At 37.3% G+C, this 22,103-nt stretch overlaps 1 pseudogene; it reads right to left on the bottom strand.

Moving 5' to 3' along the window:
• Positions 1 to 9,407: 9,407 nt before the first annotated feature.
• Positions 9,408 to 22,103, bottom strand: part of LOC124973254 (telomere length and silencing protein 1 homolog) — a 51,741-nt pseudogene continuing 39,045 nt past the window's right edge.

Raw genomic sequence — 22,103 nt, 5'->3', positions numbered from 1 at the left:
GGAGGAGAAAATATATGAATATATAAGTGACTTCAAAGTTTTAAAAATTCTCTTCAGAATATTTTCTTTTATGAATGTTCATTGTCTAACTATGCCTTATAAAAATGTTCCTTGGATATTACATTTACTTAATTTTAATTGAAAAGAGATTCTAAGGCAATTCTTACACAATTGAAAGCTAAAAGAAAAAAGTGATAGAATATGTTTTCATATTTGGCCTATTATGAAAAATAATAAAATTATATTAGAGTATTGTTTGGTACTAATTTTTGTCTTTCAAATATTTTCTCTTAATACTAAAATATATAAATCTTCTACATAAAACTGAATGCAAAGGAAGGCACAGCTGGTTATAGTGTGTATACAAGCACAATTCAGCATATGCAGAATTAAAGAGAAAAAAGGTTCAAATCCTTATTAGTTCCTCTGAAAACATTAAGAAAATTTCTTCACTGTAAACAGTGTTCAATGCTTAAGAGCTAAGAGTATATAAAAACAAAAATATTAGAATTAACTTAATGCAAAATTGATTTTAATATATAGTTGAATATATAAAACAGTTTTTAAAATGCCAACATAAATGTAGACTATCCATGTTATGAAAAGTGCAAACCAAATGGACAGAGGGTTTCAAAATGTCCTTCTTCTGAAAAAGGTAATCTACACCAGGGGGAAAACTTGATCAGTTAATGAGACTTTAATTTTAGTCAGACTTCATCAGAATATCTGAGAACTTAAAGAAAGCAGTAGTGGAGAAGCAGCTATGTCCAGACGTGATTGGCACTGACATGTTACTGTTAAGTAGTGTGGGAAACTGAAGGGGGCAAGAAAATTAAAATAATTATTACAGATGCCCTGGGAAAAAGTGGTGTTTCTTACATTCCCAAAAAGACCACAGTAGTTTGGTTCTCTCATCACCCCTGTGATGGATCAATTGCCAATCGATTTTATAGATTGATTTACAGATGACAATTGCAAGATTACCTAGAGCAAAGAAGAATAAAGTCCATAAAATGTACTTAATTGTTCTATATGACAGGCTACTAGAAAAAAGTACATAATTTAGATGTTACTAAAGAATATTCAAATACTGTTTTAAAGGGTTCTAGGCCATCTAGTAATGCTGATCTGCTTTAAATATTGAGAAAAAAACTAAATCAAACTATTTATAAATCTGTAATTTCTAATACTATATTTTGGAATTTGTCATCAGTTTTCCAGAAAACTACAAAGATGTTTCTCAGTAAACTAAAAATGCAGATAGTTTTTCTTGAAGTATTTAGAAGAATTATCTCTTTTAGAGTTGAAAATGTATTTTTAAAATATTTTTTATTGATTCTACTTAGTTATACCTGAAAGCAGAATGGATTTACTTTCATTGTGCACAAATATTTTTTTGTTTGTTTTAGTAGTCAATGGACCTTCATTTGGTTATATGTGGTGCTGAGAATCGAACCCAGAGCCCCAAACATGTTACTAATGCCCTCTACAACTGAGCTGTATACCCGAACTCCTGAAAAATATTTTCATTTGTAAATACCAAAATCATTAGAAAGATGACTCATAAGGAAAAAAAAAACTTACTCTACAGTTAATTTCTCTTTGGTTAGCAACTAAGATAATAAATAGCAAGATAAAAAGGTGTACATTTTAGTGACAAGTGTCAGTTCTGAAGCAAATCCATCATCTTTGCTTCCAACTGAACAAGCTGGAGTAAAGTCCTCATGTTAATACCTGACCATCTGCACCTAGATGTTTTATTGTCTAGGATCATATGTGTCAAAATGATTTCCTATACTGTCTTGTAGCTTAATTCCTATTTAGTCCAAAGTAAGTTTAAATATTAAACTTCAGCATTAAATATCAAACTACAAAGCCTTGCACCTGTTAGAAGTACAATAATTATCTGTAGAACAAGGAAATACATTTTTGCACTCTTCAGGCTATTTCAATAAATTATTTATATCTGTGGTTTCATGCTTATCAAGGGTTGTCATTTCAATTGATATCTAGGGGCTACAAATGAGCAGGCAGTTAAAGTTCTGATTACATAAAGGTCACAGCTAATAAGCAGCAACACCTAATTTTAATCTCTGACTAGAATTTATCTGTACTAAATTGCCCAACTTCTTACTTTGGCAGGGGTTAGGGACTGTCTTAATTACTTGTTCAATTTATTCAGTGGTTATTAGTATATTCAAGGTTTTTTTTTCTTTTTTGGTGCTTTAAAATTTTAATGTTTTCTAAAATGTTGTCTACCTCAACTGTGTTTTTAAATTCTTCACATATACTTTATAGTGTTTTATTTATGCTCCTAACCACTATTCACATTGACTTGGAGTGAGCAATGGAGAATAGCAGGACTTGAATTTTCATTGTTAGAAATTTTTTAATATTATGTTTGGGGTTTTTGTACATCTTGTTGATATTTTCAATAGAATCCCCTTTCTGGGACCAGGGTTGTGGCTCAGTGGTAGAGTGCTTGCCTAGCATGTGTGAGACATTGGGTTTGATTCTTAGAACCACATATAAATAAATGAATAAAATAAAGGTCCATCAACATCTAAATATTATTTTTACAAAATGAATTCCCTTTGGTTTTATTAGTCTTGTCTGTTGTTCTAAAGAGATCACTGACTTCTGCCCCTAACTCTTTATTTGGGTACACTCAATTGTCACAGTTCTCAATAAGCCTGGCTTTAATGGCATGTTTCTCAGTACTTTTTATTGGCTCTTTACTACAGCCCCCCATTTTTTCTTCACATAATAAATATTTAATAGAAATGGTAGTGATAAAAGTAAAAATTATAATGATTATAAGAGATTCTACAGGTGGTCCAGAATGTAGCAAATGTTGGGGACATATGTCTGGCAGAATCCCAAGCAAAGCTGGAGCCCAGTGCTCCAGGTAACATCACATTTGTTTCTGGACTTATTTTCCTCCCATTTCCTGTCCTTCCACATCTAATCTAATTTGAATGGTCAAATCAACCCTGTGGCATCAGAAGGATGTTTGGGATGGCTGGCCTGAGATAACCTGGGGTAATTTTCAGAAACCAATAGGAAAATGCACTTGAGAGAAAGGCAGATAAGTTCCTGACTGAGTGCAGTGTGTTTTGTGGGGGAGTGTGGGGTGGGAGGGAGAGGAGGGGGATCAGTCTTTTTACATTGCAGCATAGGCCAGACTTCTGTCTTTGGCCTACTTTTTTCCATAGCCATACCTGCACCTGATGACCATTTTCATTTTTAGCGTCCCTAGTCAGTGCTTCTTTTCCAAGAGAGCTGCTCTTCTTTGGAGCTCTAAGTCCTTGAGAGTAGTGGTTGGGAATTCAAACTAAATTTTAATCAGGTTCTGCCACTTACTAGTGTGTGATCTTGTGTAAACTGGGCAATATCTTTGTGCCTTAGTTTCCTCAACTTTAAAATAGAACTACTGGTAGCATTACATGAAATGCTTTGATGAGTGGCCCACACTGGCACACAGGGAGCCTTCAATTTACATTAGCTATTGTTACTAAAATATTGCCAGTCTCATAGTCAGTCCGTTTCCTCTTTCTCACTTTCACTACCTGCTTATTTCTCAAACTAAACTCAAGTTCTTCTCAATCTTACCTCTGAAATGTCTTCAAAATTGATTCCTATGTCCATTCTCCCTTCAGTGTTTGAAGTAGTGTGATAATTTTCTCCTATTTTCTTGTTCCTTCCACTTTCTATTGAGTTCTTCCTTCACATGGATATCACTCTTAACATATTAAGGTGGAACTCTTCAAGGCCCACACCTCCTTTTCAGAATTCATCTATCACCAGGTCTCTTCCTTAATATGCTCTCCCTATTTAAATTAGGCAGATCTATTCAGTTCTAAAATATGCTTTGCTCTTTATCAAAATCTTGTTCATTCTCCCATCTCAACTCAGGCAGCACTTCTTCCACAGAATCTATCCAGTCCATCGATGCAAAGAACCACTCATTCCCTGTGCACTTTGTTTTTTCTCCTGTTAATTCACATGTTGCATATCTCTTACAGTCCCTTCTTCGGAGCATTGCAGATACTTGATGGCTTAGATTTGTCAAACTAATAATCTCAGCACACAGTCTCAAATGCAAATTTAAACTAACTCCTTTGAATTTCAACATGTATCTGTACCTACTGAGTGCATTCAAATTTGATAAAATCTATTTAAAAGTTTGGAATGGAACAGTCATGTAAGCTCAAAATGCCAAATTATCCAATTGAAAAAGACATTTCACTTTATATGTAAATCTGGATCCTTGACATTCAACACTTAGCACAGTGTCTTTGGCAACTCTCTTTATAAAATATACCTCAGTTCAAAAGTCTACCTCTTCCAGAATGACAAGTGCTTTTCCTCCTTATTTGGAATTCTTTAATATCTGCTAAAATGATTGTAGATGAATGAACAATTAATGTACATGGATGATTGGAGAAACTCCTCAGCTCTGTTAGTTGTGCCACTCAGGTTTCCAGCCTATCTTTGCAAAAATCACAGTAGAAAACCTATCAGCATCACTTAAAATTTGTTGTAGACCAAGTCTATTTTGTTTCCTTTGCCAGTACATTAATAGCATATGTGAAAGAGGTTTGTTATTTTGAAAGGAGATTACGTTCCTAAGTTTAGTGTGGACATAATAATAATCTGAATGGTGAAAATCCATCAATTGTAATGTCTAGTTTCAGAAAATCTTCCTCGTATTATGTTTTTTTGTTTATCATTTTAAAAATTGCTCTGTTCAACTATCCTTTTCATTGGAAGAGTAATAATATTTTAAAAGGTGCATAATCATTTTCCCTTAGTTTCATGATCCAACCAAAAAAGGAGGGTCCAAGGCCATATAACCCATCAGCCATTGAGACTGGATTGTATTTTGGGGGGGCTGCATTTTAAATGTCACCAAGAAAAAATCCAGGATTCTTTGGTAAAGCTACAACTGAAACTCTCAAGCAAGTAGTCTTTAAATGTAGTAATAAGACCAGGTGCATTGAAACAGGGCTATAATCCTAGTAACTCATGTCTGAGAGAAGAAAATCACAAGTTCAAGGTCAGTCTCAGCAACTTAACAAGACCCTGTCTCAATAGAAAAAGGGCTGAGGATGCAGCTCAGAGGTAGATCACCCCTGGGCCAATTACCCATATCACCCCTAACCACATAGTGCAATTTTTTTTTCTGCAGATTTCTAAATATAAACTAGGAACTACTGGCCTTCAGTGGTTAACAAAGTATCATCACTGAACCAAGGACATTATTAGGCACTAGAATGAAATGTTTATGTCAGACCCTATCAAAAACCTAAGGACTCAGCAGTTTTTATTTTAATACAAAATCCAGGTGACTGGACCCTAATTTTTATATCCCCTGGGTACATACTTCCCAACTCCCAGAGATCCTGATAATGTGTAGAACAACAGTGGACATGAACAATAATATTGTTGGGAATACTGGATGAGAAAATTAGCATAATTTTATTCATTCCCCAAACCTTTTCTAGGAGGTCATCAAGCCATATTTCAATCATGTGGCAGAATTTCCAATAAGGAGGGAATGGAGAGGACATTCATGGTTTATAAATACTTGCTGAATTACACAGAAACTCTGGGTCCTGCCCTCAGGAGCTCACTGTAATCACAAAAGTCCTTTCTGCTCTACTTATTCCCAGACATCTGCTGTTCTAAACTTGAATTTTTTAGAGAGTGAGACCTTTTATCATGATTTTACAATAAGACCCTAAACATCCTTGTGTACATCATACTTCTGGCATAGATATTGTACTTAGTATGTATAATTTTAACAAAAGATTAGGATGCCCAGGCTAAAACTTTTTTAAAGTGCTAGATTTGCTCATTGCTAATTTTACTTAAAATTACTAGTTTTTGCTTGTCTGCCTAAGTTAAAATAGTTAAAAATCAATGTTTTTCTGTGTGTGACTAAAGTTTGATTTCATGTGATAGGAATAAGAGTGAGGGGAAAGAAAGAAACCCAATTTCTCCTGGGACATAGTCACAGCATGATAGCCTACCCCAATTCCAGTAGCAAGCCAGAGAAGTAAAATAGCAAATAGAATCTCTTTAGCTTACCATTTTCCAATAAGACCCTAAATCTCATTGTGTACATCATACCTCTGGCACAGAGATGGTCCTTGTCATGTATATTATTGACAAGCTAAACAACCAATTAAAAAGGTAAACAGACTTGATTTTTTTAACCTTATCTTTTGTTGACATCTCTTTATGAATTTTTTGGGTATCTTTTCATTTAGATAGTAATTGATAATTACCAACATCATCTGTACTCCAGTCAACATGCTAGATGCTGTGAGACAGCTTGGGGAACAGGATACAGTTCCAGTCTTGAGGGCTCCGAGTCTACTGAGGTTTGCCAGATCAACAGGCAAAATACTAAGTGCTAAATGGTATGGGAGCCAAAGATCTGCAACAAGTTTGAAATGAACCACATTGGAGACACAGGATGTAGAGTGAATAAAACAACTCTAGAGTTCCATAGGGGGAATTTGCACTGTGTCTAACCCTTCTTCATTCCTGTTCCTAGGGTCTGTCCTGCCTATACTCACATATCCAAACAATAATAATGTGGGTAGATGAGTAACAGTATTTTGGCATCAAAGAAAATAATTACCAGTATCCACATGATAGAAAGTGAGACTACTGCAAGATTCTAACATATAAGTGAATAATAAATAATGCTCTGCTAATCCAGAGAGTTTAGCAAGATAAAGCAACTAAGTCTTCATTGCTTTTTTAATTTATTTTTTTAATCTTTATAGACTGCATTTTAATTCAATGTACAGAAATGGTGTACAAATTTTCATTTCTATGGTTGTGCATGATGCAGTTTCATACTGTTCATTTAGTCATACATGTACATAGTGTAATGATGTCTGTCTCATTCCACCATCTTTCATACCACTGCCCCTCCAACCTCTCATTTCCCTCTCTGTAACCTAATGTTCCTCAATTCTTCTCTCACCCCCCATTCCTATTATGTATCATCATCCACTTATCAGAGGAAAATTCAGCCTTTGGTTTTTTGGGATTGGTTTATTTCACTTAGCATGATATTCTCCAATTCCATTAAATTTATCTGCAAATGTCATAATTTATTCTTTATGGCTGAATAATATTCCATTGTGTATATATATATCCCATTTTCTTTAACTGTTCATCTGTTGAAGAGCATCTAGCTTCATTCTACAATCTAGCTATTGTGAATTGAGCTGCTATAAATATTGATGTTGCTGCATTACTATAGTATGCTAATGTGAACTACTTTGGTTATAAACCAAGGTGAAGGACAGCTAGATCAAAAGGTGGGTCCATTCCAAATTTTCTGAGGAAACTCTATACTGCTTTTTAGAGCAGTTATGATTTGCAACTCCACCAGCTTTGTATGAGTGTACTTTTTTACCCACATTCATGCCAAAGTCTATTATTGCTTGTGTTCTTGGAAATAGAAATTCTTTTGGAATAAGATAAAATCTTACAGTTGTTTTAATTTGCATTTCTCTTATTACTAGAGATTTTGAACACTTTTTTATGTATATATTAGTCACCTGTATCTCTTCTTCTGTAAAGAGTCTGTCAAGTTCCTTGGCCCCTTTATTGATTGGGTTTTTTGTACTTTTGGGGTAAAGTTTTGTTAGTTCTTTATAAATTTTGGAGATTAGTGCTCTATCTGAAGTAGGTATGGAAAAGATTTTCGATTTTCTCTCACTCTGTAGGCTCTCTTTTCACATTATTGATTGTTTCTTTTGCTGAGAACAAGCTTTTTAGTTTGAATTTATTCCATTTAATGATTTTTGCTTTGATTTCTTGTGCTTTGGGAGTCATGTTAAGGAAGTCTGATCCTAATCCAACATGATGAAGATTCAGGTCTACTTCTTCTTCTATTAGGTGCAGGGTTGCTGGTCTAATTACTAAGTCTTTGACCCACTTTGAGTTGAGTTTTATGCAGGGTGAAAGATAGAGGTGTAATTTTATTTTACTGCATATGGATTTTAAGTTTTCCCAGCACCATTTTTGAACAGGCTATTTTTTATCCATTGTATGTCATTGTCCCCTTGTATAGTTTGAAGTAATTAAATTTTTGTGGGATTGTCTCTGTGTCTTCTATACCATTGGTCTTCCTGTTTATTTTGGTGCCAATGTCATGCCATTTTTGTTTCTATTGATCTGTACTATAGTTTAAGATCTGGTATTATGATACCTCCTGCTTCACTCTTTGTGCTCAGGATTGTTTTAGTTATTCTGGATTGTTCATGTTTCCAGATGAATTCCATGATTGCATTATCTATTTCTATGAGGAATATCATTGGGATTTTAATTGGAATTGCATTGAATCCATTTAGCGCCTTTGGTAGTATGACCATTTTTACAATATTAATTCTGCCTATCCAAGAATGTGGACTATCTTTCCATCTCTTAAGGTTTTCATTAATTCCTTTCTTTAGTGTTCTGTAGTTTTCATTGCAGCAGTCTTTCACCTATTCTGTTAGATTGATTCCCAAGTGTTTTTATTTTTGAGGCTACTGTGAAAGAAGTGGTTTTTCTAATTTCTCTTTCAGAGAATACGTCACTTATGAATGAAAATGCATTACATTAAGGTGTATTGATTTTATATCCTGCTACTTTTCTGAATTCATTTATTAGGTTCAAAAGTTTTATGGTGGAAATTTTTGGATCCTATAAATATAGAATCATGTTATCAGCAAATAGTGATAACTTGATTTCTTCTCTTCATATTCCTTTAACTACTTTGGTCTGTCTAACTGCTCTGGCTAGTGTTTTAAGGAAGATTTTGAATAGAAGTGGTGAAAGAGGGCATCCCTGTCTTGTTCCAATTTTTAGAAGGAATGCTTTCAGTTTTTCTCCATTAAGAATGATGTTGTCTGTGGGCTTAGTATAGATAGTCTTTCCAATGTTGAGGTATGTTTCTACTATCCCTATATTTTCTACCATTTTGAGCATGAAGGGGTGTTGTATTCTTAACTTTAAGTCTATTGATGTAATGAATTATGTATTAATTTCCAGATGTTGAACCAGCCTTCCATCCCTGGTATAAACTCCACTTGATCATGGAGCACTATCCTTTTAATATGTTCTTTTATGCAACTTGCCAGAATTTTTAAAAGGATTTTTGCATCTATGTTCATCAGGGATATTGAGCTAATGTTTTCTTTCCTTGATGCATCTTTGTCTGGTTCTGGTATCAGAGTGATACTAGTTTCATAGAATGAGTTTGGAAGGGTTTCCTTTTTTACTTCTGCACTGTGTCTGCCCAAAACTGAATGCACCAGCCAAGGAGCGGTCCACCTGGGCCTTCTTCAGCTGGGTAGGGTGCAGAAAGTGAGTGTTGGTCACATCCCCTCAATGTCTCAGTACTGCCTGTTCATCTTCTTGAACTTCTCATAGTGATAGTCATCAGTGGTCTTCTCATTAGCAGGAAACTTGTGGTTAGGAGGGGCCACTCTGGCTCTGGCTTCTCTGTGTCACCTACTCACAAGAGCCGGGCTTTGGGCTCTTCTTTGTTTCTCCGGATGGGGGCATTGAGATCCTCATGATAAAAATCAGTTTTGTTGCACATAAATCACAGTCCTGTTTGTGGGCACGAAGGATGTCTCGCTGTCTTTGTTCTTGTTCTGCTGCTCTGCCAACAGGTGGGCCTTGGAATCCTCTGTGGAAATAATATTTTTTATTTTTGCATCAGTGCCCTGGTCCACCTCGGGGATGCCACTCAGCATCTGGTTGGAAAGCATCTCCTCAGTCTTCTTTGCAGAGGAGACGTGGATGTTTTCAAGTAGTTTATGCAGACATTCCTCTGCATTCTTTGACTTGACTTTCTGTTCCTCATGTGCCACAATTTCTTTCCTCTTCTTTAGCTCTGCCTCAATGTACTTCATCATGTCTGCATTCTCATCCCTCTGGTTGGTTTCTGCAGAAAGTACTGTCCCCAGATGAAGGTCCTCCTCCTCACTAATCTTATCTTTCCCCTTTCCTTCAGTTTCTTCATGTCCACCATATCACCTGTCTTCATCTGAAAGGGATTATCCATTAGTGTGGCTTCTTTTTTTTTTTTTCTTTTTGTGGTGCTGGAGATTGAACCCAGGGCCTTGTGCTCATGAGGCAAGCACTCTACCAACTGAGCTATCTCCCCAGCCCATGGTTGCTAATTGTACCTTCTCTCCCACCAGCAGGGCAGCAGCACTCTCCCCATTGGGTCTCTTTCTCAAGTTCTTCACCTCTCGGGTCTATTCCAGTTTTAGCCAAACCTCCTCAGACTCCTGCTCATCTTTCTCCAACTCAGAGTGAGCCTGGCACCAGCAGAAAATTTCCTGGTGACCCACATGGTGATGTGGCACTAGGTCTGGCCACCGAGGAGCTGCTTGTATTAGTTCTTCTTCAAAGGTCTTATAAAGTTCAACTGAGAATCCATCTAGTCCTGGGCTTTTCTTCATTGATAGACTTTTGATGGCTTCTTCTATTTTGGTGCTTGAAATTGATCTGCTTACATTGTGTATGTCTTCCTGATTCAGTTTGGGAGGATCATATGTTTACAAAAATTTGTCAATATCTTCAATATTTTCTATTTTGGTGGACTACAGATTTCCAAAGCAACTTCTAATTATGTTATGTATTTCAATGGCTGTCCATCATGATATTTTCTTTTTTATGATGATTTTTAGTAATTTGAATTCTCTATCCTTCTCTTTCTTAGTATGGCTAAGAATTAATATATTTTGTTACTTTTACAAAGAATCAACTTTTTGTTTTGTCAATTTTTTGAATTGTTACTTTTGTTTCCATTTCATTTATCTCAGATGTTTTTAAATACTTCTCATCTTCTACTTTTGGTGTTGATCTGTTTTTCTTTTTCTAGGACTTTGAGATGTAATGTTAGGTCATTTGGTTGTTGATGTTTTATTATTCTAATGTATGAGCTCAATGCAATGAACTTTCCTTTTTTTACTGCTTTCAGAGTGTCTCAGAGATTTTGATATGCCAGGGTCCAGCCCTAGCAGAAGTTCATGGGTTCCACACAGGTAAACAGGGCGAGGAGAGACAGCGTCGGCAATGGATGGAGAATGAAAGACACAGACTCTAGTTCTGGTGCAATCAATCCCACTTTATTCTGGGGAAGGCTGGGTTTATATACATTTTTCTTCAGGCTATAATGGCAGTCTTGTGGTTAATATTAAAGAAGTTTCCAAAGCATAGGCAGAAAACAGCAACCTTACAGATTATCCTTACCTAATCACAATTGTTTTAAGAATATCTAACTACATTGATGAGCTAATACAATGTTTATTTCCTTAATATCTAAGTTCCATGTGACCTAAGACTATTCTTATTATTCTTGTGGTTAAAGCGATAGACAAGTAATCTCATGTGACCATCTCTACTAGGTCCATCTGGTTAATATCTAAATTGCTGAGTTAGGGGCTACAGGAGGGCAGTGGTCCCAATGGTTATTGTGTACCAACGTTTATTATAGGCATGACATATTCTTTGTAGGAAGTAAGGAATGTTGTGAAACCTTATTCTTTTACCCCACCACCATCGTTAGAATTTAACTAGCCTGTTGGAAACAAAGGCAGATCTATAACTATTTTCTCCAGAGGCTTTCAGGGACTCACTGCATGGTTGCAAAATTATTTTTAATTTTGTTAGTGGTAAAGACCCATTGTTTTTCAGATTGTAGGTAATATTTTCTGGAATTTTTGTTGTATTCCCCTCGTCCCCTTAAGCAATCCTTTCAGACTGAAGTGAGTAATATATTATCAGAAAACACAGCAGAAAAAACACTATGCTCCGGAGCAAAACATCTGGCAATTCCTTTTAGGATGAGCCTTTGCAATCATCTTGCAGAGGATCTTTGTCAAGCACTGGATGGAATTCCAGATGCCCCCGCATTGCTCTGTTGTTTTGTTGTTTTCTTTTACCTCTAAGAAATTTTTTTGTTTCTTTCCTAATATCTTCTGTTGTCATTACATCATTCAATAGCCTATTGTTTAGCCTCCAATTGTAGGAGAAGTTTTTGTTTTTTATTTTATCATTGATTTCTAATTGCATTCCATCATGATGATGGAACACATGATAGTATCTCTGTTTTTTTTTTTTTTGTATTTACTAATGGCTACTTTGTGCATAGCTTATGGTCTATTTTGCAGAAGAATCCATGAGCTGCCTAGAAGAAAGTGTACTTGCTCCATGATGAATGAAATACTCTATACCTGCCCATTAAGTATATATCATTAATTGTATTATTTAATGCTATAGTTTCTTTGTAATTTTTTGTTCAGAGTTTCTATCCATTTGTGAGAGTGGTGTGTTAAAGTCACCCAGTATTATTAGATAGTAGTCTATTTGATTCTTCAATTTGAGAAGGGTTAGTTTGATGTACATGGATGTATCATTGTTTGAGGCATAAATATTTAAAATTGTTATGTCTCGCTGCTTTATTGTTCCCATTAGCAGTATGAAATGTCCTTCATTATCCCTTCTGACATAGATTTGAAGTACACATTTTCTGAGATAAGGATGGAGACATGTGCTTTTTTACTGAGTCCCTGCTCGTGGTTTTTTTTCTTAATCCTTTCATCTTAATTTGTGAATGTCTTTCTCTATGAGACAAGTGTCTTGAAGATTGCATATTGTTGGGTCTTTCTTTTTAATTCAACCTTCCAGTGTCTTTTGATTAATGAGTTTAGGACATTAACACTCTTTTGATATGATTTGTATTTCTGGTCATTTTTGCTTAATTTTGGTTTTTAAGTTGAATTGGTTTCTACTTTAATTGACTATTCCTTTAGAGTTGTTTCTCCATTTGTGGACTTGCATTATTGTTTTTCACATCCCCCTCATGAAATAATTTGCTGAGAATAATCTCTACTCCAGGTTCTCTATATGTATGTTCTTTTAGCTTATGTTAATCATAGAAAGATTTTACTTCATCATCAAATCTGAAGGTTACTTTTGCTGGGTATGAGATTCTTGATTGGCATTCATGTTCTTTAAGAACTTGAAATATATTGTTATACACTCTTCTTGCTTATTGGGTCTGGGTTGAGAAATCTGCTGATATTTGTGTTGGTTTCCCCTTATGTGTAATCTGATGATTTTCTCTCACAAACCTTAAAATCCTACCTTCATTTTTTAAATTTATTTTATTACTAAAGATGGTGAACATTTTTTCATATGTTTGTTGATTGCTTGTAGATCTTCTGTAAAACATCTGTTCATATCCTAGCCCATTTGTTGATTGGGTTATTTGTATTCTTGGTGTAGAGTTCTTTGAGATCTTTATATATTCTGGAAATTAGTGCTCTAACTGAAGTATGAGTAGCAAAGATATTCTCCCACTCTGTAGGCTCTCTCTTCACATTGTGGATAATTTCTTTTGCTGAGAGAAAGCTATATAGTTTGAATCTATCTCAGTTATTGATTCTTGCTTTTATTTCTTGTGCTATGGGAGTCCTGTTAACGAAGTCTGATCCTAAGCCAACAAATTGAAGATTTGGAACAACTTTTTCTTCTATAAGATGCAGGGTCTCTGGTCTGATTTCGAGGTCCTTGATCAATTGTGATTTGAGTTCTGTGCAGGGTGAGAGATAAGGGTTTAGTTTCATTCTGTTGCATATGGATTTCCAGTTTTCCCAGCACCATTTGTTGAAGAGACTATTTTTTCTCCATTGCATATTTTTGGCACCTTTGTCTTGTATTAGAAAATTGTATTTATTTGGGTGTGTGTCCATGTCCTCTGTTCTGTACCATTGATTACCTGTCTATTTTGGTGCCAATAATATGCCGTTTTTGTTATTACTGCTTTGTAGTATAGTTCTGATATTGCAATACCCCCTGTTTCATTCTTCCTGCTAAGAATTGCTTTAGCTATTCTCAGTTTCTTATTCTTCCAGATGAATTTCATGATTGCTTGCTCTATTTCTGTAAGGTACATCATTGGGATTTTAATTGGAATTGCATTGAATCTGTGTAGCACTTTTGATAGTATGGTCATTTGGACAATACTAATTCTGCTTATCCAAGAACTTGGGAGATATTTCCATCTTCTAAGGTCTTCCTCAATTTCTTTCTCAATGTTTTGTAGCTTTCATTGGTAGGGTACCCTCCTTTTCTATATCCTGGAATACTGTGAGAAGCATTGGAATGAGTTCTTCTTTGAAGGTCTTGTACTACTGAGCTGAGAAACCATCTTGTCCTGGGCTTTTCTTGGATGGTAGATTTTTTTATTTATCTTTTTTTTTAATTGTAAACAAATGGGATACATGTTGTTTCTCTATTTGTACATGGAGTCAAGGCATACCATTTGTGTAATCATAAATTTACATAAGGTAATGTTGTTTGATTCATTCTGTTATTTTTTTAACTTACCCCACCCCTCCCACTCCTCTTTTCCCTCTATACAGTCCTTCCTTCCTCCATTCTTACCACCCTCCTTATCCCTAACCTTAACCCTAACCCAAATGCTAACCCCTCCCACCCCACATTATATGTCCTCATTCACTTATCAGTGAGATCATTCGTCCTTTGGGTTTTTGAGATTGGCTTACCTCACTTAGCTTGATATTCTCCAATTTCATCCATTGGCCTGCAAATGCCATAGTTTTATCATTCTTTACGGTAGACTAATATTCCATTGTATATATATATGCCACAGTTTCTTTTTTTTTCTTTACATTTTTTTTTATTGTAAGCAAATGGGATACATGTTGTTTCTCTGTCTGTACATGGCATAAAGGCATACCATTTTTGTAATCATAAATTTACATAGGTTAATGTTGTTTGATTCATTCTGCAATTTTTTCCCTTCCCCCCACCCCTCCCACCCCTGCCCTCCATCTATACAGTCCTTCCTTCCTCCATTCCTGCCCCCCTCCCTAAACCCAACTCCAACCCCAACACTAACCCTTCCCACCCCCCATTATGTGTCATCATCCACTTATTAGCGATATCATTCTTCCTTTGGTTTTTTGAAATTGGCTTATCTCACTTAGCATGATATTCTCCAGTTTCATCCATTTGCCTGCAAATGCCATAATTTTATCATCCTTTATGGCTGAGTAATATTCCATTGTATATATATACCACAGTTTCTTTATCCATTCATCAATTGAAGGACATCTAGGTTGGTTCCACAATCTGGCTATTGTGAACTGAGCAGCAATGAACATTGATGTGGCTGTATCTCTGTAATATGCTGATTTTAAGTCCTTTGGGTATAGGCCAAGGAGTGGGATAGCTGGGTCAAATGGTGGTTCCATTCCAAGTTTTCTAAGGAATCTCCACACTGCTTTCCAGAGTGGCTGCACTAATTTGCAGCCCCACCAGCAATGTAAGAGTGTACCTTTCTCCCCACATCCTCGCCAACACCTGTTGTTGCTTGTATTCTTGATAATCGCCATTCTAATTGGGGTGAGATGGAATCTTAGGGTGGTTTTGATTTGCATTTCTCTTATTACTAGAGATGTTGAACATTTTTCCATATGTTTGTTGATTGCTTGTATATCTTCTTCTGTGAAGTGTCTATTCATTTCTTTAGCCCATTTGTCAATTGGATTATTTACATTCTTGGTGTTGAGTTTTTTGAGTTCTTTATAGAATCTGGAGATTAGCGCTCTATCTGAAGTATGATTGGCAAAGATTTTCTCCCACTCTGTAGGCTCTTTCTTCACATTGCTGATAGTTTCCTTTCCTGAGAGAAAGCTTTTTAGTTTGAATCTATCCCAGTTATTAATTCTTGCTTTTATTTCTTGTGCTATGGGAGTCCTGTTGAGGAAGTCTGGTCCTAAGCCGACATGTTGAAGCTCTGGACCTACTTTTTCTTCTCTAAGATGCAAGGTCTCTGGTCTGATTCTGAGATCCTTAATCCATTTTGAGTTTAGTTTCGTGCAGGGTGAGAGATATGGGTTTAGTTTCATTCTGTTGCATATGGATTTCCAATTCTCACAGCAGCATATGTTGAAGAGGCTATCTTTTCTCCATTGCATATTTTTGGCCCCTTTTTCTAGTATGAGAAAATTGTATTTATTTGGGTTTGTGTCCATGTCCTCTATTCTGTACCATTGATCCACCTTTCTATTTTGGTACCAATACCATGCCGTTTTTGTTACTATTGCTTTGTAGTAGAGTTGAAGATCTGGTATTGCGATACCCCCTGCTTCACTCTTTCTGCCAAGGATTGCTTTAGCTATTCTGGGTTTTTTATTCTTCCAGATGAATTTCATAATTGCTTGCTCTATTTCTGTAAGGTACATCATTGGGATTTTAATTGGAATTGCATTGAATCTGTATAGCACTTTTGGTAGTATGGCCATTTTGACAATATTAATTCTTCCTATCCAAGAACATGGGAGGTCTTTCCATCTTCTAAGGTTTTCTTGAATTTCTTTCTTTAGTGTTCTGTAGTTCTCATTGTAGAGGTCTTTCACCTCTTTTGTGAGATTGATTCCCAAATACTTTATTTTTTTCGAAGCTATTGTGAATGGGGTAGTTTTCCTAATTTCTCTTTCTGAAGATTCATTGCTTATGTATAAAAATGCCTTAGATTTATGTGCATTGATCTTATATCCCGCTACTTTACTGAATTCACTTATGAGATCTAAAAGTTTTCTGGTGGAATTTCCTGGTTCCTCTAAGTATACAATCATATCATCAGCAAATAGGGATAGTTTGAGTTCTTCTTTTCCTATTCGTATCCCTTTAATTTCTTTGGTCTGTCTAATTGCTCTGGCTAGAGTTTCAAGGACGATATTGAATAGAAGTGGTGAAAGAAGGCATCCCTGCCTTGTTCCAGTTTTTAGAGGGAATGCTTTCAGTTTTTCACCATTTAGAATGATATTAGCCATGGGTTTAGCAGTAGATGGCCTTTACAATGTTATGGAATGTTCCCACTATCCCTATTTTTTCTAGTGTTTTGAGCATGAAGGGGTGCTGTATTTTATCAAATGCTTTTTCTGCATCTATCAAAATAATCATGTGATTCTTGACTTTAAGTATATTGATATGGTGAATTACATTTATTGATTTCCTGATGTTGAACCAACCTTGCATCCCTGGGATGAAACCCACTTGATCATGGTACACTATCTTTTTAATATGTTTTTGTATGCGATTTGCTAAAATTTTGTTGAGAATTTTTGCGTCGATGTTCATTAAGGATATTGGTCTGAAATTTTCTTTCCTTGATGTGTCTCTGTCTGGTTTAGGAATCAGGGTAATATTGGCTTCATAGAATGAGTTTGGGAGAGTTCCCTCCTCTTCTGTTTTCTGGAATACTTTGAGTAGTATTGGAATGAGCTCTTCTTTAAAGGTTTTGTAGAACTCGGCTGAGAACCCATCTGGTCCTGGACTTTTCTTTGTTGGAAGGCTTTTGATGACTTCTTCTATTTCATTACTTGAAATTGGTCTATTTAAATTGTGTATGTCCTCCTCGTTCAGTTTAGGCAATTCATATGTCTCTAGAAACCTGTTGATGTCTTCGAAATTTCCTATTTTGTTGGAGTATAGATTTTCAAAATAGCTTCTAATTATGTTTTGTATTTCAATCGTGTCTGTTGTGATATTTCCTCGTTCATTCCGAATTTTAGTGATTTGGGTTTTCTCTCATCTTCTCTTTGTTAGTGTGGCTAAAGGTTTATCAATTTTGTTTATTTTTTTGAAGAACCAACTATTTATTTTGTCATTTTTTTGTATTGTTTCTTTCATTTCAATTTCATTGATTTCAGCTCTCAGTTTAACTATTTCCTGTCTTCTACTACTTTTGGTGTTGGTCTGTTCTTCTTTTTCTAGGGCTTTGAGCTGTAGTGTTAGGTCATTTATTTTTTGAATTTTACTTCTTTTATTAAATGCGCTCCATGAAATAAATCTTCCTCTAAGTACTGCTTTCATAGTGTCCCAGAGATTTTGATATGATGTTTTTTTGTTCTCATTTACCTCTAAGAATTTTTTAATTTCCTTCCTAATATCTTCTGTTATCCATTCATCATATAGTAGCATATTGTTTAATCTCCAGGTGTTGGAGTAGTTTCTGTTTTTTACTCTTTCATTAATTTGTAACTTCAATCCATTATGATCTGATAGAATACAAGGTAGTGTCTCTATCTTCTTGTATTTGCTGACATTAGCTTTGTGGCATAATATATGGTCTATTTTAGAGAAGGATCCATGTGCTGCTGAGAAGAAAGTGTATTCGCTCTTGGTTGGATAGTATATTCTATAAATGTCTGTTAAGTCTAAATTATTGATTGTATTTGAGATCTATGTTTTCTTTGTTCAATTTTTGTTTGGAAGATCTGTCCAGTGGTGAAAGAGACGTGTTAAAATCACCTAGTATTATTGTGTTATGTTCTATTTGGTTTCTAAAATTGAGAAGGATTTGTTTAACATACATGGATGAGCCACTGTTTGGGGCATAGATGCTTATGATTGTTATATCTTGCTGATTTATGCTTCCCTTAAGCAGTATGAAATGTCCCTCTTTATCCCTTCTGACTAACATTGGCTTGAAGTCCACATTATCTGAAATGAGGATGGATACTCCAGCTTTTTTGCTGAGTCCATGTGCATGGTATGTTTTTCCCCATCCTTTCACCTTTAGTCTATGGGTATCTCTTTCTATGAGGTGAGTCTCTTGCAGGCAACATATTGTTGGATCTTTCTTTTTAATCCAATCTGCCAGTCTATGTCTTTGATTGATGAATTCAGGCCATTAACATTCAGTGTTATTATTGAGATGTGATTTGCATTCCCTGTCATTTGGTTCATTTTTTAAATTTTATTGATTTATTTATTTTTTGACACAACTTGGTGCCTCCTTTATTTGACAGTTCCTTTAGGATAATTCCTCCTTTTGCTGATTTGGTTCTTTGTTTTTTATCTCTTCCTCATGGAATATTTTGCTGAGAATATTCTGTAATGCTGGCATTCTTTTTGTAAATTCTTTTAGCTTTTGTTCATCATGGAAGGATTTTATTTCATCATCAAATTTGAAGGTAAGTTTTGCTGGGTATAAGATTCTTGGTTGCCATCCGTTTCCTTTCAGAGCTTGAAAAATGGTGTTCCAGGCCCTTCTAGCTTTTAGGGTCTGGATTGAAAAAACTGCTGATATCTATATTGGTTTCCCCATGAATGTAATTTGGTTGTTTTCTCTCACAGACTTTAAAATTCTGTCTTTATTTTTATGTTCGGTATTTTCATTATAATGTGCCTTGGTGTGGGTCTGTTGTAATTTTGTGTATTTGGAGTCCTCTAAGCCTCTTGAACTTGATTTTTCATTTCATTCTTCAGATTTGGGAAATTTTCTGATATTATTTCTTCAAATAGATTGTTCATTCCTTTGGTTTGTTTCTCTAAGCCTTCCTCAATCCCAATAATTCTCAAATTTGGCCTTTTCATGATATCCCATAGTTCTTGGAGATTCTGTTCATGATTTCTCACCATCTTCTCTGTTTGTTCAACTTTGTTTTCGAGGTTAAATATTTTGTCTTCAATATCTGAAGTTCTGTCTTCCAGCTGTTCTATCCTATTGGTTATGCTTTCTATGGAGTTCTTAATTTGGTTTATTGTTTCCTTCATTTCAAGGATTTCTGTTTGGATTTTTTTCAATATCTCTAACTCTTTATTGAAATGATCTTTTTCTTCCTGAATTTGCTCTGTTAACTGTCGATTGGTGCAATCATTCAATGCCTGCATTTGCTCTTTCATCTCATCGTTTGCTTCCCTAATCATTTTAATTATGTACATTCTGAACTCCATTTCTGTCATTTCTTCTGCCATCCTGTCATTGGATTTTATTGATGTAACACCTAGATTTGTTTGGGGCATTTTCTTCCCTTGTTTTCTCATATTGTTCAGGGATCAGTGGGTCATTAAGATATTGCAGATTTCCTCTATCAACTTATAATGTCCCTGAAGATTACTAGTATATCCCCTCTTATCCTTCAGTAGCCTGAAGTCTTGGAGGAGGTTGATAATGCAGAGCTCCACGAAGAAGCTGCCTCTCTAGGGTTGGTGACCCTCAGGTGGCGTATATTCCCTGCTAGTGGGCAGAGGTGCCTCCACTTGTTGACCAATGGTCATCCAATGGGGAGCTAGACTGCGAACTGAGGCAAAGCCTGTTTGTGCCTGTGTCTCTGGTTTTACCGTCCCTGTGGGAAAACCTCCTCTGGCCTGGAAGACTCACTCGGTGGGGACGTCTCGTTGGTCAGTTGCCCTCCTAGAGTTTCCCCTCAATCTACAACTACCGCCTGGGCTAGGCTGTCTTCCTCTGCAACAATCCCAGGGGCCCAGACCTACGTCCTGGGCCTGGAAGCCTCACCCTTCGCAGGCGAGTCTCCTTTGGCTGCCTCTCCCAGAGAATCTGCCTGCAGCCCTGGAAATTTTGCTCCGCCCCTAGGCGTGTCTCTGTGCGGCTCTTTCAGCAAGAAGCCACCTAGCTCCTGGGACCCTGCTCTGCACCAATCGCCTGGCTATGCAGGCCCTCCTCTGAGCCACCACCTGGAGCCCCGTACAATAGCTCCGAGACCCAGAGTCCTGCCACATACCTCCTTTTCCGGACAGCCACCCGGTTTCCGACGCAGTCACTAGGAGTCCAAATAACTCACTTCGGGTCTCCTCCTCCAGCCAACCACCTGTAGCCCTAGGCAGTCACTCCAAGTCCAAGTGACCTGCCCTGTTCCTCCTCCTCCTCCTTGGGGTAGCCCCCCAGGTGTTCAGGAGCGGTGGCTCTGAGACCAAGCGACTCACCACGATCCTCCTCCAGGCAGGCCACTGGTGTTCAGGAGCGGTCGCTTTTAGTCCAATCAACTCACCACTCGCCTCCTCCTCTGGCAACCACCTGTGGCTCAGATGCAGTCACTCCTAGACCAAGCGTCCCACCGCTCTCCTCCTCCAGGCAGGCCACCAGTGTTCTGGAGCAGTCATTCTGAGTTCAAACAGCTCGCCACGCAGCTCCTTCTCTGACAACTGCCTGTGGCTCTGATGCAGTCACTCCTAGGTCAAGCAACCTGCCGCGCTCCTCCTCTTCCTCCAGGCAATCTCCCGGTGTTCAGGAGCGCTCGCTCTGAGTTCAAACAGCTCACCATGCAACTCCTCCTCTGGCAACTGCCTGTGGCTCTGATGCAGTCACTCCTAGACCAAGTGTCCCGCTGCGCTGCTCCTCTTTCTCCGGGCAACCCCCCAGTGTTCAGAAGCGGTCGTTCTGGGTCTAAACAGCTCGCCACACAGCTCCTCCTTAGGCAGCCGCCTGGAGCCCCAGTGGTTGCTCGAGTCCAAGCGCTGTGCTGAGCCACCTCCTCTACGATGATCCCAGTTGTCCGTGTTTACCGCTCCAGCGGGGGGAGGGGCGTCTCGCCGAGCAACTCCACTTCACAAATTCCCTGCGTTCCAGGGCTACCGCCCTGTCCGGGACACTTCCCCAATGGGAGAGACTCACCCGGCGGCTTTGAGTTGGTCCCAAGTCTCTCACTATCTCCTCTTTTGAATCTTGCATCCTGGAGAAACGTGAAATGCAGCGCCCTCTAGTCCGCCATCTTGGCCCCCCCTTTACATTTTTGATGAATCATCTGTGACAGCGCAGCTGCCAAGCAAAGTCCCGTTGCTCTGGCTGCCTCACACGCTGCCAGCCGCCCATTGTCCAGAAGAGGCGGCTCCGCACCCGTGCCACAGTTTCTTTATCCATTAATCAATGAAGGACATCTAGATTGGTTTCACAATCTGGCTATGGTGAATTGAGCAGCAATGAACATTTATGTGGCTGTATCTCTGTAGTATGCTGATTTTAAGTCCTTTGGGTATAGGCCAAGGAGTGGGATAGCTGGGTCAAATGGTGGTTCCATTCCAGGCTTTCTGAGGAATCTCCATACTGCTTTCCAGAGTGGCTGCACCAATTTGCAACCCCACCATCAATGTATGAGTGTACTTTTTTCCCACATCCACCTATTGTTGCTTGGGTTCTTAATAATTGCCATTCTAATTGGGGTGAGATGGAATCTTAAGGTAGCTTTGATTTGCATTTCTCTTATTACTACAGATGTTCAACATTTTTTCTTGTATCT

The sequence above is a fragment of the Sciurus carolinensis genome (assembly GCF_902686445.1).
Source record: "Sciurus carolinensis chromosome 14 unlocalized genomic scaffold, mSciCar1.2 scaffold_114_arrow_ctg1, whole genome shotgun sequence".
NCBI lineage: Eukaryota > Metazoa > Chordata > Mammalia > Rodentia > Sciuridae > Sciurus > Sciurus carolinensis.
The sequence above is the reverse complement of the archived record's forward strand: the minus strand, read 5'-3'. Positions and strand labels throughout refer to the sequence as shown.